The sequence below is a fragment of the Vicia villosa genome, linkage group LG2 (assembly GCF_029867415.1).
Source record: "Vicia villosa cultivar HV-30 ecotype Madison, WI linkage group LG2, Vvil1.0, whole genome shotgun sequence".
NCBI classification, from domain to species: Eukaryota; Viridiplantae; Streptophyta; class Magnoliopsida; order Fabales; family Fabaceae; genus Vicia; species Vicia villosa.
The window spans coordinates 51,691,842-51,707,674 of NC_081181.1; positions in this window are offsets into that span (position 1 = coordinate 51,691,842).

Consider the following 15,833-nt stretch of genomic DNA (forward strand, 5'->3'; position numbering starts at 1 on the left):
CTTTTTCAGAGTGTGAGTTCAGAATCTAATGACATCACACGCCTTCTAACTAGAGTCAGAACCTATTTAGCAAAATCTACACACTAGACAGAAACCGTTAGAGTACACAACTGTTCTTTAAGATAACATGTAAAGTTATCATAAAAACTCAAGGCCAGATACAGAGTCAATCTTGTTCTTACAATCTCTCTCTTTTTTTATGATTACAAAACCATGTATTTTGATAGAACAATTCATACAGGGCAATCACCATTAGAACTCAAATTCAGAAAAGCTAACTAACTCCCCCTAAATTTGTTAATACCCAAAATTCATTTATGCTTGTTTAGAGTCTCCCCCTGAGCCCAAGACTCACAAAAAAATTTTGCAGTAGAGAAAGTAACATAGAGAAATGATATGTCCCCATTGTTATCTCATTAGAGTCTGACTAGAACTACCTATTCTTCATCTCGAAACCTGGTTTGCTATCAAAATACTATGACTACCAAAACCTTATTTAGTAACTTTCTTGATGCCTCACATAAAACATCAGAACAAAAATCTTGGTTCTTCTAGAAATTTGGATCATGCCACCAGAAGGTGCAAAACATCATGTCATCAAAAGGTTCAGCACCGGAACCATTTCCTGACTAACCATGTCTTTGAACATGTCTTCTGACCATGCCTTAGATTATGTCTTATACCATGTTTTAGAACGTGTCGTAGACCATGTCTTTTGATAATATCTTAGACCACGTCTTAGAATATGAGTTCTGACCATGCCTTGGACCACAACTTAGATCATGTCTTCTAACCATGTCTTTTAGACCATGTAGTTAGACCTTCAGAAGGTTCACAACCTCTGAACGATAACAAAATAAAAGAGTATACTTACTATAATTCCAGAAAGTTCACAACTTCTGAAGTATCAGAGTCTGGTTTATCAGAATCTGGTGACAAAAACTTTCAAACAATTTACAACTTCTGAACAACTTTGTGGAATAGGATCAAACGTTGCTAGAGCACACACTAACATTCTTTCAGAAAATCCACAACTTCTGAAAAATGCTTAGTGATTGATTACCCTTGTTATGCTTCCAGAAAGTTCACAACTTCTGAAGCGTTAGAGTCTGATTCACCATACTTTAAGAAAGTTTACATTTTCTGAACAATAGGTGTTATCAACACTCAATTACCTTAATTTCATACAGTTCTCAACCTTTGAACAGTGTGGTATATCATTGCTTGATTTAACCATATTTTAGAGAGTTCACAACTTCTGAAACATACGTTGTATCATAGCAAACATGCAATTTATCAGAGCATAGGTTACCACTACTACACTCAGAAAGTTCTCAACTACTAACGAGTATGTATTATTAAAACGGAAGTAAATTCTTTAAAGAATTCATAGTATTAGAGTTCAAATTTTATCAGAGCAAGATTCGTTTTAGAAAGTTCACAACTTCTAAGGAATTCAAATGTTCCCAAATGTTTAGCTCATCAGAGATTTCTCTATGCATCTTGATCAAGACTTCCGACGCCAAGGCTTTAGATCTTCTGATCCAGTTGATCTTATGCCAAATGATAGTCTTCTTATAGCACATTAACTTGTCTATGAAAACCAATGAACTTTTGCAAAGTTCCTGAATCAAACATCAAATAAATGGTTAGTAGCAAAAGCATTATATCATGTTAAGGCTTTGAGCTTGAGATTAGATACCATAAAAATCAAAACTCTTTCTCCCCCTTTGTCATTATAAAAAAATATGTTTCATAAATGTTTAGGATAACTTCGTGGAAATGAACATTGAAATATGTCATCATACTTTATTCAATTGTAACGAGAAATGAATAAATGTCACGAAATAAAATTTTATTCATTGAAGGGTAACATAAGTACAAACACGATACAACCATAAAAAAACAAGCAGAAGACAACAGCAAAACAGACATCAAAAACATTCACCTACCAAATATTTTAAATCTTTCCTCTATGAGGCCATTCTCCGGTCCATTTCTCTGGATTATTCCAATAATTCCTGCCTTATAGAAAAGTTCATATATGACTCTTCCAAAAGGTATCAAGGACTTATGTTGACTTCTTGAAAGAGCAACAGAGTTCTCCGTTGGGCCAATATAGAACAGGATCCCCCAAGTCGTTGCTCCGAGCATGGGAGTGATGACTTAAGAGCAGCCTGTGATCATGGGAGGAAGAGTATGCACGGTCGATGCCTATTACTAGAAATGGTGGTATCTCTTTGTCTTTCTGAGGAGGAATGCGTATGAGGAACCTGAACGTCGCCATATGTGATTGGTTCGCGGGGAATCAAACAATTGATTGGATTCGAATGGTTGACGTTGCACGCGTGCATTGAGCCACGCATCGTGTTAAATGTGTAATGATGGATAGGCTAGGTGTGCTTGTGCCATACATTTTCCCAGGAAAGCGCGTGCTCGACCACACGCTTATGGAGTTTCTTATAAATAGGAGGGAGCAATGTTCATTCTCACTTTTTTCTTCTCTCTCTTCACAGCTTTCTATGCTCGCGATCTCCCTACACCGTTGTCATCTGTCGTTCACTGCCGTTTGAAGCTACTCGACCACAGTAAAACCTTCTTCGATCATGTAAGTTCTTCATCCCTTTCTACTGTCTAGAGTTTATCCATGTTTTTTCTTTAGAGATGTATGCGGCTAGGATAAAATTGAATAGAATCGACGCGTTTCCGGTGAGTGTTGGTGTCTGACGGTGGTTTTTCCACTTTTGGATGTCGGCGCCAACGAGGGCGAGTAGGAGATTTAGGATTTTTAGCATTTCTGGCCGTTCGGGCGCCGTAGTTATGGCGAGTGAACCTGTAATAGGTGAGATTCACGAGTTTTCCGGCGGACGTTGGCCATAATCTGGGTTTGTACCGCAGATTGAATGAATTTTTCGGTTGGTCTTCATATGAATTTTAAAACCCAGATGTTGGGAATATCCTTCTCCGTGAAGGTTTAGGATTTTTCCTGTCGGGTAGGCATTAAACCTGTCGAGGAGGATCGCCCTCGTGCTTTATTTTTGCAGTTTGAGTAAGGGCTTTGGTCGAGGATGTTGTCCTTGTGCCTTTGCACGCCCTTTCACTTGATTTGCATTGGAAGGGTGGATTTAATTTCGAAGTTTTATTCACTTTTCTCCATTGCTTTTCAGGTATAGATGGCGAACAATGTTGAGGACAAAATAATGAATGAGGCCAGCGGTAGCTTTGAAGCTGACAGCTCAATTGATTAGAATACTCCCGAGCAGGATGCCTCCGTCTAAAGTGTGTCCGAACAAGATACGTTTGGGTCCTCTGGGGGTGAATGGATCACTATGGGTCCTCGGGAAACAACCATAATCTTTGCCGAATCTCCCGATGAAGAGTTCATAACTGTGGAGGGGAGACGGATCCGCCAAGTGTTGAGGAAGATTGAAGGGTTATATTCCCCGAGGAAGATGATAAGTCTGCTCAGAATACCAGTCCAGCCAGTTCCCCATGTATGAAATCGTCTTTAGAGATTTGGGACTTCAGATGCCATTCAGCGACCTTCAGATGGGTGTCCTTGACCATCTGCGTCTTGCTCCTTCCCAACTGCACCCTAACTCGATAGCTTTCCTTCGGGCATGCGAGATAATGTGCGAGTACCTCGAGATAAGAGCCACACTTCCTCTGTTCTTCTACTGCTTCCATCTTCAACGCGGGGTTTTTGACGGGAAATTTGGATGGGTCTCTTTGAAATAGCCGAGGAAGTTGTTTAAGGCTTATATGGATTCTCTATGGGGTTTCGAGGATAGATACTTCTTGGTTCAACCGGTGTCAGAGAGGTCGCTTAAATCCGTGTTCACTCGATGCGTCAGGTATGGGCTGGATGGGAAGCCTTTTCGAGGATAGGTACATTCTTTGAAGTTGGTCCAAAAGTTCAACTTCCAATGGAACAAAGAACATTTTGAGCAGGAACCCATTATTACATCGTTAAGTCGGGCCAATTGAATGTCGAGGACCTTGTCAGTTATGATGCACTCGTGGCATTGGCTAAGGGCGGGGCACTTGTTGTTGATGAAAACGAGGAGTCTGTGTCTGAGCCCCGACCAACATCAAAGAGTTCCTCGAGTGTTAGACTGTCGCCAGGGGCTGAAGATTCTGAAGGGTCGCCAGGGCAACGAGGGACTCGCATCGCAGACAAGCCCGGAGGGCTCATCGAGTGCCCGTATTGTCGAGCATCCCTCTCCCTAGAAGATTTCTTCCAGATTCAAGAGAGCCTGTGCCGAGGACACCGTTGACCTGAGAGAAGAGTAGGGTAAAGACAAGTATAAGTTGCCCCTTGCTTACACGACAAACAATTCTTCGAAAGATCCTCCCTGCAGGTTCACCGGGCGGAATCCTTATAGCTCTAGGAAATTGATCGTCTAGGAAAAAGGTTGTTGTTGGCCTAGGATGTTGCTGCCATGATGAGGGGCCCTGGCAATAACCGTGATGTATGTTGAGGAGGGAACCTCTCAGGAGGCTGAATTGAAGAGATTTTGAGCTTCCCTTTCAATTTCCGAGGAAAAGCTTACCAAGGCGAAGACCGAGAATAAGGCTCTATTGAAGGAAAAGGAGGACCTGGTTATAGTGACCTCGGAGTGAGATGCTCACGCTGGCAAGAAGAAGGCCCTTGAGGACATGGTCGCTGCTATGAAGGCTAATACGGCTCTTACTGAGGATGAACTCGGAGAGTTTAACAACTTGAAGACTCGGGCTAAATTGGTTGCCCGCCTCCAACTGGCCTTGGATGATTGTCTGGCCACCGCCGAGGAGAGTTTTGACAATGCAATGGCACAACTCAAGATTGTGAACCCTGGTGTTGAGTTTAGCACGATTGGGATCACGTACCTCCATTATGTTGTTGACGGGCATATTGTTATCCCAAGTTCCTCATGCACTGTGAGGGGGGCAAAGAGGTCTCTAATCCTAATCGAGAGGCGTCTTTCCAAGGGAAGATTATCTGCGAGGAGCTCGTCCCGAAGGAGCTCGTGCGAGAAGAGGAGATGTGACCCGACAACTGACTAGAGTATGCAGTGTTTCCTTTTTTTTGGCCTGCATGCCATGATTTGTAATATTTGTTTTGGGGTTTTGCCCGTGTATGTAATTTTTAAACAATTGTGGTCCTCGTGACCACTTTCTTGTGTTTTGGATGGGGCCTAGCATTTTTTATTTAATATTTTTACAATCGCGGTCCTCGTGGCCGTTTACTTGCTTTGCTTCAAGCTTCCGTGTCTGTTTTTACTCTATTACGCGCTTTGTTTATTTTTATGTTTTTTTGGTGCATGATTTTACTTTGTTAAGCTTTGCATGTTAGTATGTTCTTCCGTCGGGGACGTTTGTTTCGTATATTTTGCTTAGTCTTTCAGCGTCGCTCGTTTTGGGTGCCCTTCATTTGGGCTATTTGATGAATAATAGTTGTTAAGTATCAGGGGTTTGCTTGACAGTTTTTGAGTTCGACAGTGTGGGGAACCAGTCGAACGACCTGATTTTTTTTCTCGGCAAGGGCGGAGCTCAGGCCCCGTTTGTGACCTGAGTTTTTCGGCGTGAACGACCCATCACGAGCTAGGTGTTATGCCAACATGGTACGATGACGATGGAGCTCGATTGAGTGTTCCTTGTCGGGCAGGGGATTGCTCGTCCCATGAGCGGAATCTTGCCTTTTGTCTCAAGTTGTAATGTCTTGCTTGTACCTAGGCACACATATGTGGTCGGGTGATGTCGTGCTAGTTGTTGAGTCGGGCGCACCGATAGTTTTTGGCCTTAGTTGTAGTATTGCTCTAGCTTCTGGTATTCCATGGTCGAGCGATTTCTTCCCCGTCAAGGCATTTGAGGTAGTAGGCCCCCTTGTCCGTTTTTGCTCGGACGCGATAGGGGCCTTCTCAGTTCCCATAGACAGCGCCAATGATCTTACCGGTTGATTAGAACCTGAAAGTGGGTTTGCAACATCGCATACAATGTTGGTGATGGAGATGAGAGGGGTGTACCTGCAAGGCACTCCGATGCTAAAGTCAATAGAAGCGCATATACGTTTGAGTGTTTCTTAGGGTTTGAATTGAATTACCTGACCCTCTCAAATGAGAGGGTTTTTATAATGCCCCAGCGCTTAGCCATTGGTCCATATTTTAGGCTGAATCGGGGATTCAGGTCAAAAATATGTGACTTCCAAGTATATAGGCGTAAAGCCAGGAATCCTGGAAGGCTGTCCGGAACTAGCCGTTGGACGGACAGAGACGTATCTGTCCCCAATAGCGGGGCAAAATTGCTACTAAACAATTTTCTTTTAGTGACCGAATTAGCCACCAAATTTGATATTCATGAGCAAATTTTTAGAGGTCACTAAAATAAATCAACCACCAATTTAGAGACCAAAATTTTGTGACCGAAATTTTGGTCACTATAGTGACTGAATTATCCACCAAAATTTGATATTCATGAGCCAATTTTAAGTGGTCACTAAATCGGTCACAAAAAATATTTTTATAAACAATTTAATTTATTTATATAAATTAGAGACCGAAATTTCGATCAATAATATTTTTTGTTTTCTTTTTCTATTTTTAATCCTCTTTATTATGTTACTATTTCCTTTCTATTTTTTTAAAGATTTTTAATTCTCTTTCAAATTTTAATTTTTACTAAAATTTTCATATTTTTTATTATTGTAACATTTAATATATTTATAAAAAACTATATGTGTATATGTTTAAATATAAAATATAACAATAGTTGATAAGTGGTGTAGTGGCAAATTGTTATTAAAATACACGGAGGTCACAAGTTTGATTCCTAGGTATCACAACTTTTAATTTTATTTTATGAAAAAGAATCGGTCTCTAAAATCGGTCACAAATTCGGTCTCTAAATTTCAGTCACTAAATTTGTTGCAAAAGCTTAGCGACTAGCACTTTTTCAACCGAAAAGTAATGGTCGCTAAACGTTTTAGTGAACGATTTTAAAGCTTTTCTAGTAGTGAATAGATGTCTTGACGTTGGCGCAGGTGGAGACCTGGCCGAGGACAGCGATGGTCTGCTGGTCCTCTGGCCGGGTGAAGATATGCCCTCGACAAAGAGGCAGGAGTAAAAGCGTTTCCCTTTTCCATCAACTGGTTGGGCCAAGGTGTAATACGGTGAAATGACTTTTAATACTTAAGCAAGCAATGTTGCGGTAAGCAAGAGTCGCCACCGACTTTTATTTTATCCAATTTATTGAAAGGCAAAAAGAACAGGAAAAGACCTTTTAAAAAGATTTTGAGTTCGGGGGGTAGGTTATACAAAGGGAAAATTTAAAACACCCTTTGTATCCATGGTTATCCATGGGCTCTTAATTGCTTAGCTCGCTTTTGAATGGTTTGAAATGTTTGAAGTGTCGTGTGTGTTTAGAAAAGATTTTTGAATAAGGACTTTAGCTTGTAAATAAGCGTAGCCTTTTGGAAATCGTTTTGAAAAGGAGGTGTGAAAAGTAACTTGAATTTTAGAGCAAGCAATTAGTAGCAACTACCCTAAGTTTTAAAATTTGTTCTTTTAGCTTTTCAGGGCTATCTATACCATAGGAGGGTAAGAAGTCCTTTTATTGGATGTAAAGGGTCATCGGAGTTATCGTTCGCCATAAGACTGACCCTGCCATAAAGAGGGCATGTAGTCTAAGGGAAGGATCACTAGTGCAGAAAGTACTTTTTACATCGGGCGAAAAATACTTTTTACATCGGTCCTGGGCCCGATGTAAAGCCAGGCGATGTAATAAGTCTGAGACATTTTACATCGGGCCAAGGCCCGATGTGAAAATTATCATACCACATCGGTTGAGTTCATAGGTCTGATGTGAAAAACAATGCAATTTTTTTATAAAAAAAATATATGTAACCTTTTACATCAGTTTTAAGCTTGGCCCGATGTAATAGACTAACATACCACATGGGTTTAATGAATAGGTCTGATGTGAAAATATTGCAATTTTTATTAAAAAAAAATATAAACCACATTTTACATCGGATATAAACCTAGGCCGATGTAATAGAGCGCTTTTTACATCGGTTTTAGCAAAGCCCGGTGTAAAAGGTTTCCTGTTTTTTACCTTATTATGGCTGTTTTTCCTATTTTTCCATTTTAACCTGTAATTTTTTTTGTACCTAATTTTCCATATAAGATTCAAATACCACACAGACCAAAGAGGTCGCTATATATTTTGCACTTTTTTACTCACAACATACAGACCACATTTAATTGCACCAAATAGCTAAGATGCATACATATATATTCGTCAAAATATACAAAAATATTAATCTAGGATACACAAGTGTTCAAAATGATAAGAAAGGTTTACACACGGTTTTCTACTACAAAATAATAACATAACAAATATCCAACCATTTAAGTCCTTTCGCGCACTTGAAAAACCAACACGCATCCACGAGAAACATAAAGTTATTCTTTATATAACTCAAAGAAACATTTTGCCCAACGGAGTCACAAATCATACAAATCTTCTTGTGTCAATTCTGTAGGATCATTAAATACCTACAATACGTAAATAACAATATAGAGTTATTCTTTGAAAATTCACATTAAGTCGCAAAACGCAAAGTAAATAACAAAATTAGAGTTATTTTATTACCTGCATCCAAGATTCAGTTATATTGGCAGAGACAATATCCAACATATTTTTCATCACATAGTATCCACAATCATTAGTGTTATGTTGTTTCCTTTCTACAAAATGAAAGATATAATTAATGAATAATTATCATAAAATTAAATATAGAATTATAATTTACATCACACTTACATTGACTTTTTGGGACACATTTGACTTTGCTACCACTTCACCGTGCCATATCCATTGTGTATAACTTTGACAAATCCCTTCACAAATTAGATGATTCATGGTTTCTTTCTTACTAAGTTTTGGTTCTTGATTTGCACAACGAACACATGGACAGAGAAAAAGCGTAGGAAGACTCTCTTCAGCATTACTTTCAGCAAACTGTAGAAATTCCATCACTCCATGTTCGTAATCAGCACTTAATCGATTAGCTCTCATCCAACTACGATCCATATCTATGTTCCGAAATTAATGTATAAATAATTAAATCATTAAATCATTATGACGCCTACAATTTACATTAAAATATTTGTCCAAAAGGCGGCGGGGGTGCAGACATTATTTCTAATAAAATTATTTCATGAATGAGATGGTGCATTAAAAGATTTTAATAACTTAGATTGGAAAGTTTATAACTAACTGTGTTGAGTTGTAATTTTGCTCTCCAAATTTATAAATGTGTTAACTTAAAATTTAAAAAGAAAAACACCGCATTCAAAAACTAACCTTATAATAAATCAGATGAACCCCAATTAGCTATGTATCTTCAAGTACCTAAAAAATACATAGTGCAAGAGTCATTATAAACTCATAATGTAATAAGTAAAGTAATTAGAACTGCAATGGGTAATCTTCTGCTTCCTTATACTCCAAATTAAAATGTTTCATAAATACAAATATACAGACCAAAAAATTTTAATTCAAATATGACTAAAATTTTCCATAAATAAAATATGCATAAGAACTAATTGATTCATCTACTGACACAACTACAAGCATTAGTGAAGCTATTTGGAGCTTATGGAAAAACTAATGGAGAAGTTCATAACTTGTAGCTTATTGTCATAAACTTTCTGTAATAACTTATGAGTTATGAAACCAACTTTAAGCTATATGAAAACAGTTTTATTTTATTTTATCCTCTGTTATAAAAGTAGCTTACACATAAGCTATATGATAAGAACTTTATGCTATAAGCGCTTCATTAAGCAATTTGACCAAAAAAAACTTATAAAAATGACTTAAAGCTTATTTAAAAACAATTTCTCTTTATTTTATCTTTTATTATATAATAAAATAACTAACATAGAAGAGGTTATACGATAAGCACTTATGTTTTACGAGTTCAATTGACGTGTTTATCAAACGGGACCTTAATGAACAAAGAATATAACTGATAGAGGGTAAACAGTTATTTAAAGTTAGACTTTTAATAAGAAGTGTCAAAACAAAGCAATCAAATTAAACAACACAGAGAAATATTATAAAGATAACCTTTTAATTTGTTGACAAACCCTTTCGTTCCTCCTTCAATGCTGCTTGATAGTGACTAACAAAAACCAACAGAAAGGTGTTATCACAAACATCAATCAAGCAACAAAATCTACTCTTTAACATTTGCCACAGTCTAATGGAAACAATACACCCATCACATACTAATAGCAGAAAGGTATTTTTAACTTGCATTTTTCATGCATTATTTACATAGAAATTATTAAGATAAACAGGTATAAAGAAATTATAAATCTAAAAGTAACACTATAACCAGTTGCAGATATAAGTGAAAGAAGAAGAAGGAAACTCACTGTGACGGCGGCCGTGGCGTGGTGGTTCACAGGGGAAGGAGGTTCGCGGAGTGGTGGTTCGGAGGGGAAGGAGGGTCGGGTTCGTGGTGGTTGCAGGCGAAGGAGGGTCAGATTCATGGTGGTTGAAGGCGAAGGAGGGTCTGATTCGTGGTGGTTGGTGGCAAGCGGCGGAATTTTCTAATTCTGAAAGTGAATAGCGCAGCGAAAGTGAAAGTGAAAATAGGGTTTTGTGAGAGTGAAAACCCTATTACATCGGTGGAAAACTGAACCGATGTAAGGCCACGTGTAAAAAATTTCTAAAACTGCCACGTGTATACACGACAAATCGGTGGAATTTCTGACCCATGTAAAATCCTCCACCTCTTGGCTTTTTTACATCGGTGCATTAATGGCCCGATGGGACAGCATTTATATCAATTTTGAAAAAAATATACGGAATTTCTAAAACCGCCACCTGTTGGATTTTTTACATCGGTGCATTTAATGGCCCGATGGGAAAGCAGTTATAACAATTTTTCAATTTAATTACAAAACTGCCACCGTGTTTTTGTTTTACCTCAGTGGAAATTATGACCGATGTAAAGAACTCCTTTATTGGAGTTTTAACATCGGTGCATATTTTGGCCCGATGTGAAATCCGTTATAACAAATTTTCAATTTAATTACAAAACTGCCACCGTGTTTTTTTTTACATCAGTGGAAATATATGTTTGATGTAAAATCCCAAAATCAAATATTTTTTATATCATTGCAAGTAATACCTGATGTAAAATCATTGAACGAATATTTTTTACATCATATATTTTTATACCTGATGTAAAGACCTTTTCTAAAATGTCATATTTTTAGTAGTGGATATAAATAGTCATTTAATATTTTAGGCAACAGGCGAGGATACCTTAGCAATGGGGACAAATCATCATTTTACCGAGGCAACATCGAGGGACAAAATTGATGATGAATGAACTGAGGGCAACATTTGCTTTGGGTATCCTCAGAATCGAGGGACTTGACTATTTTAAAGGCATAATTCGTAAGGCAACAAGGCAACAGTAATAAGGCAACAGGCAACAAGAGAGGTTACTCCAAAGGTGTGTGTGGCATAATTAAGTGATTCAGTTCGGATATTTTATCTTGTAATTAGTTATTCTAAGTTAATTCAAGGCTTGCACTCCCTAGGATTACTAACCACGACGATTAATATTATACAGAAATTAAAGGCAGAGAATATAAGTTCCTACACTATTACAATAAACACCTGTGGGCAGAAAAATAAAGGCGGAAAAGAAAGGTAGAAAAATAAAACTAAACTATTACAAAAACCTTGCAAGGCTATACACATTTTCTAGAATTTAAAATAAATAGTAAAAGCGAAACTTAAAAATAAATAATTAAATTTAAAGGCAAAGAATTAAATAAAGGCAAAAATTAAATAAATAAACAAGTTTTACCCCAAGACTGGGAATTAGCACAAACATACGACAATCATAGAATATGAGGTGAGAAGAGAATGCGCGTTTGAAGAAATTCAATGTTTAATTACAAAAGGGGCAAACCTAAATCTTAAAGGTTAATGGGCAGCGCCTACCTCTTGGGTTATCTATGGTTTTTGAAGTTGATGTTAATTACTAAGCCTAATTGCACTAAATTAAAATAATGAAACAATTAATTGACTAAATAAACCTAGTTAGCCTAATTATTTAACCTAATTTACCTAATTAATTAATTAATCCTAAATTAAATTATTTAACTATTGATCCTAAAATTAATTTAAAACTAAACCTAATTTAAATCATAAACCTAATTAAAAATATTAACTAATTATTCTAATTAATTTAAATTAATTACTAAAATAAAAAAATTAATTTTATAAAAAAGATTTTTAGAGTGATTTATGAAAATAACAAGACTTTTATGGTTTGAGAAAAAAAAAGATTAAGGTTTTAGTGAAAATTTAAATAATAAAACAATAAGTCAATAATTAGAAAAATGAACTAAAGAAAAACTAGGATTTGATCTGATATGGTGTGGCTGGAGGTCCATGGGATGCCAATGAGGTTTTTGAAGAGGCAAAAGCTTTATGTCTTAACAATGGCAAATCTATAGTCCTGCACCGCTCCTCTTTAGCGAAAGGAAGTACCTGCAAAAATAGGATAAGAATAAGAATAAGAATAAGAATAGTATAATAGTAATAATAACAATAATATAATAAGAATAATAATAGTATAATATTAATAATAACAATAATATAATAATAATAATAGAAGCAATTAACAAAAATATTACTAATAATAAAAATTATTAAAAAAAGGTTAGTAATGATAATAGTTACAATAAAAATAAAAAATATATATAAAAAAAAAGTTTGGCCTCATATACTTTACAATTTTCCCAAGAAATAAAGAAAGGTTCAGAAAGTTAGATCATGGCTAAAAGGGCAAACATTCCCAAGGGTTTTTTAAAATAATTTAAAAAAACAGGCCTCAGGTATCATCATTGGCCAAAAATATTGTAATTCTAGATAAAGTATTTGAAAAAGGTTTTTAAAAAATGGGAGTTGAAAGAAAGTGTTTCGAAAAATAAAGATGATGTCAAAAACATAAGAATTTTGATAAAAGGTGGCCTAAAGTATCATCATTGGCCAATGGCCAAAGGCCAAAAACTAAAGTTAGTATAAAAACATACATCAGGGGCCTCATATGTTAATCATCGGCCAAAAGGTTTTGAAAACAAAAGGTTTATTTTTAGTTTTGATAAAAAGATTTAGAAGAGGTTTTTTTTAAAAAAAAAAGAAGAAGAGGAGGCCTCATAGGAAATCATTGGCCAAGAACCAAGCAAAAGAAGAACAAAAGATATTGAAGAAACTCGGTGAATTGTTTTGTATGTAGGAATTAGGAATGAATAATGGGGTTGCAGGTGTTAAAAAAAAACATAAGAATTTTGATAAAAGGTGACCTAAAGTATCATCATTGGCCAATGGCCAAAGGCCAAAAACTAAAGTTAGTATAAAAACATACATCAGGGGCCTCATATGTTAATCACCGGCCAAAAGGTTTTGAAAACAAAAGGTTTATTTTTAGTTTTGATAAAAAGATTTAGAAGAGGTTTTTAAAAAAAAAAAAAAAGAAGAAGAGGAGGCCTCATAGGAAATCATTAGCCAAGAACCAAGCAAAAGAAGAACAAAAGATATTGAAGAAACTCGGTGAATTGTTTTGTCTGTAGGAATTAGGAATGAATAATGGGGTTGAAGGTGTTAAAAAAATAAGGGTTTAGTTGTGAGAGAGTGAATTGAGAAATTGGTAATTGTTAGTATTTTTTTTAAAAGTGTACAAAGTGACTCAACTTATAGTGTAAAGTTAGGTTAAAATAAAAAAGCAAAAGATAAATTAACATTAATACTATTAAAATAATAAAAAAAAATGAAATTTTTATGATTTTGGAATAAATGGAAATAAAGTTAGAATTAAAATTAGAAAACAAATAAAAAAAGGAGAAATGTTAGAAGTGAGATTCGAGCCCGGGACATCTCGTTCTTGTACCTTTTAACCTCAAATCCTTACCGACTGAGCTATGTCACTTATTTGAAATAAAATGACATTTGCAAATATGTGAGGGCAAATTTTGGGGTATGACAGTTGCCCCTGTTCAATCTTCTTAAACCTGAGGATGTAGATTGGCTTGTGTGCCTGTCAGAATCTGAAGGTGGAAGAGGATTGAACACTAGAATACCAACAAATTTGCCCATGCTGATGTAGGGACTTTTCCTGGAGATGGGCTTAAAGATGCCATCTGGACGTTGACAGAAAGTTATTAGAGATGGGCTTGTAGATGCCATAAATTGATGTATTGATGTGTGTCAGATTGAGTCGTATGTTAGACTGTATCTGTGGTGTCGGAATTAAGTTATTGGCTCGATTGTGCTGAGCTTCTGGATCATATAAGTGAATTGATTGTCGTGACTCTATTGTCATGACTCCATTGTCGTGAGTCAATTGTCGTGGCTCCATCGTCTTGACTCCATTGTCATGATCGTTTCTGAACTGAATACCGGGATTAGATATGTGACTATATTATCGTGACTCAATTGTCGTGACTCCATTGTCGTGACTCAATTGTCGTGACTCCATCGTCGTGACTCCATCGTCGTGACTCCATCGTCGTGACTCCATTTTCGTGACTCCATCGTCGTGACTCCATTTTTGTGACTCCATTTTCGTGACTCCATCGTCGTGACTCCATCGTCGTGACTCCATCTTCGTGACTCCATTGTCGTGACTCAATTGTCGTGACTCCATTGTCGTGACTCCATTGTCGTGACTCAATTGTCGTGACTCCATTGTCATGTTCTTTTCTTAATTGAGTGTCATGATTAAGTTTGTCTCTTTCTTTGATCGTGTCAGCACCGTTCATGGTGACTGAATTAGATCTTGGAAGGATGATCGTGTCTACACCGTTCGTGATGATAGAATTAGATCTTCGAATGTTGATCGTGTCAGCACCGTTCGTAGTAACTGAATTAGATCTTGGAATGATCGTCTCCACCGTTTGTATTGATGAATTTAGATCTTATAATGTCGATCGTCTTGGCACCTTGTGAGGTAACCAATTTAGATCTTGGAATGATCGTCTCCACCATTTGTATTGATGAATTTAGATCTTGGAAGATTGGAGATTTTGTTTATCTGCTTGTACCTGTATTATGAAAAAGGTAAAGTCAGTCTTTATGCAATATCATGATGCATGTATTATGTGACGAGTCTCTCAAAATAAATGAGAAACTTGTATGTTTATTATGAAGTAATGTATGCAATGTATATTAGTGATTTTTCTTGATTGATAAAATAAATCTCTATATCATTGTGATTTTGATGTCTGATCTTGTTTTGAAGATGCTCAGCTGGGGATTTATGATTTCGGCTTGGGGATAGCCATTTGAATGATTGATCTTGATGTACCCTGACTGGGGATAAGAGAGATGAATAACCCTGTTTGGAGAAGAGAAAAGTGTCGGGGAACCGGCAGTGTCGAAGATGTAAACTTCGTTGAGGAACTAACTCTTTCTTGGGACGAGAACATTTGAAGATATCTTCTTAATGATTACTCTGTGGGGATATGATCCTGTGAAACCGACTTTGTGGGAAGACATGAATGTCTTGAATGTTTCCCCCAGTATTATAGTAACTGCCATTGTTTGATTTATATTGATTGGGACACACCAATGAGTGTTGGTTGAAGTGTCGAACAGGCTTTGCACAGCTTTGCCCCTGCTAGTAGGGACTTTGGAGAGATTCGCCTTGTGAGGACCTTTGGATATATACTATGGGGGATTCCCCTATTACTCATTAACTTAGGGTATTGTCCCTGATTGATCGGGAAGTAGCTTCAGACCCATTTGGATGTATGCCCCTG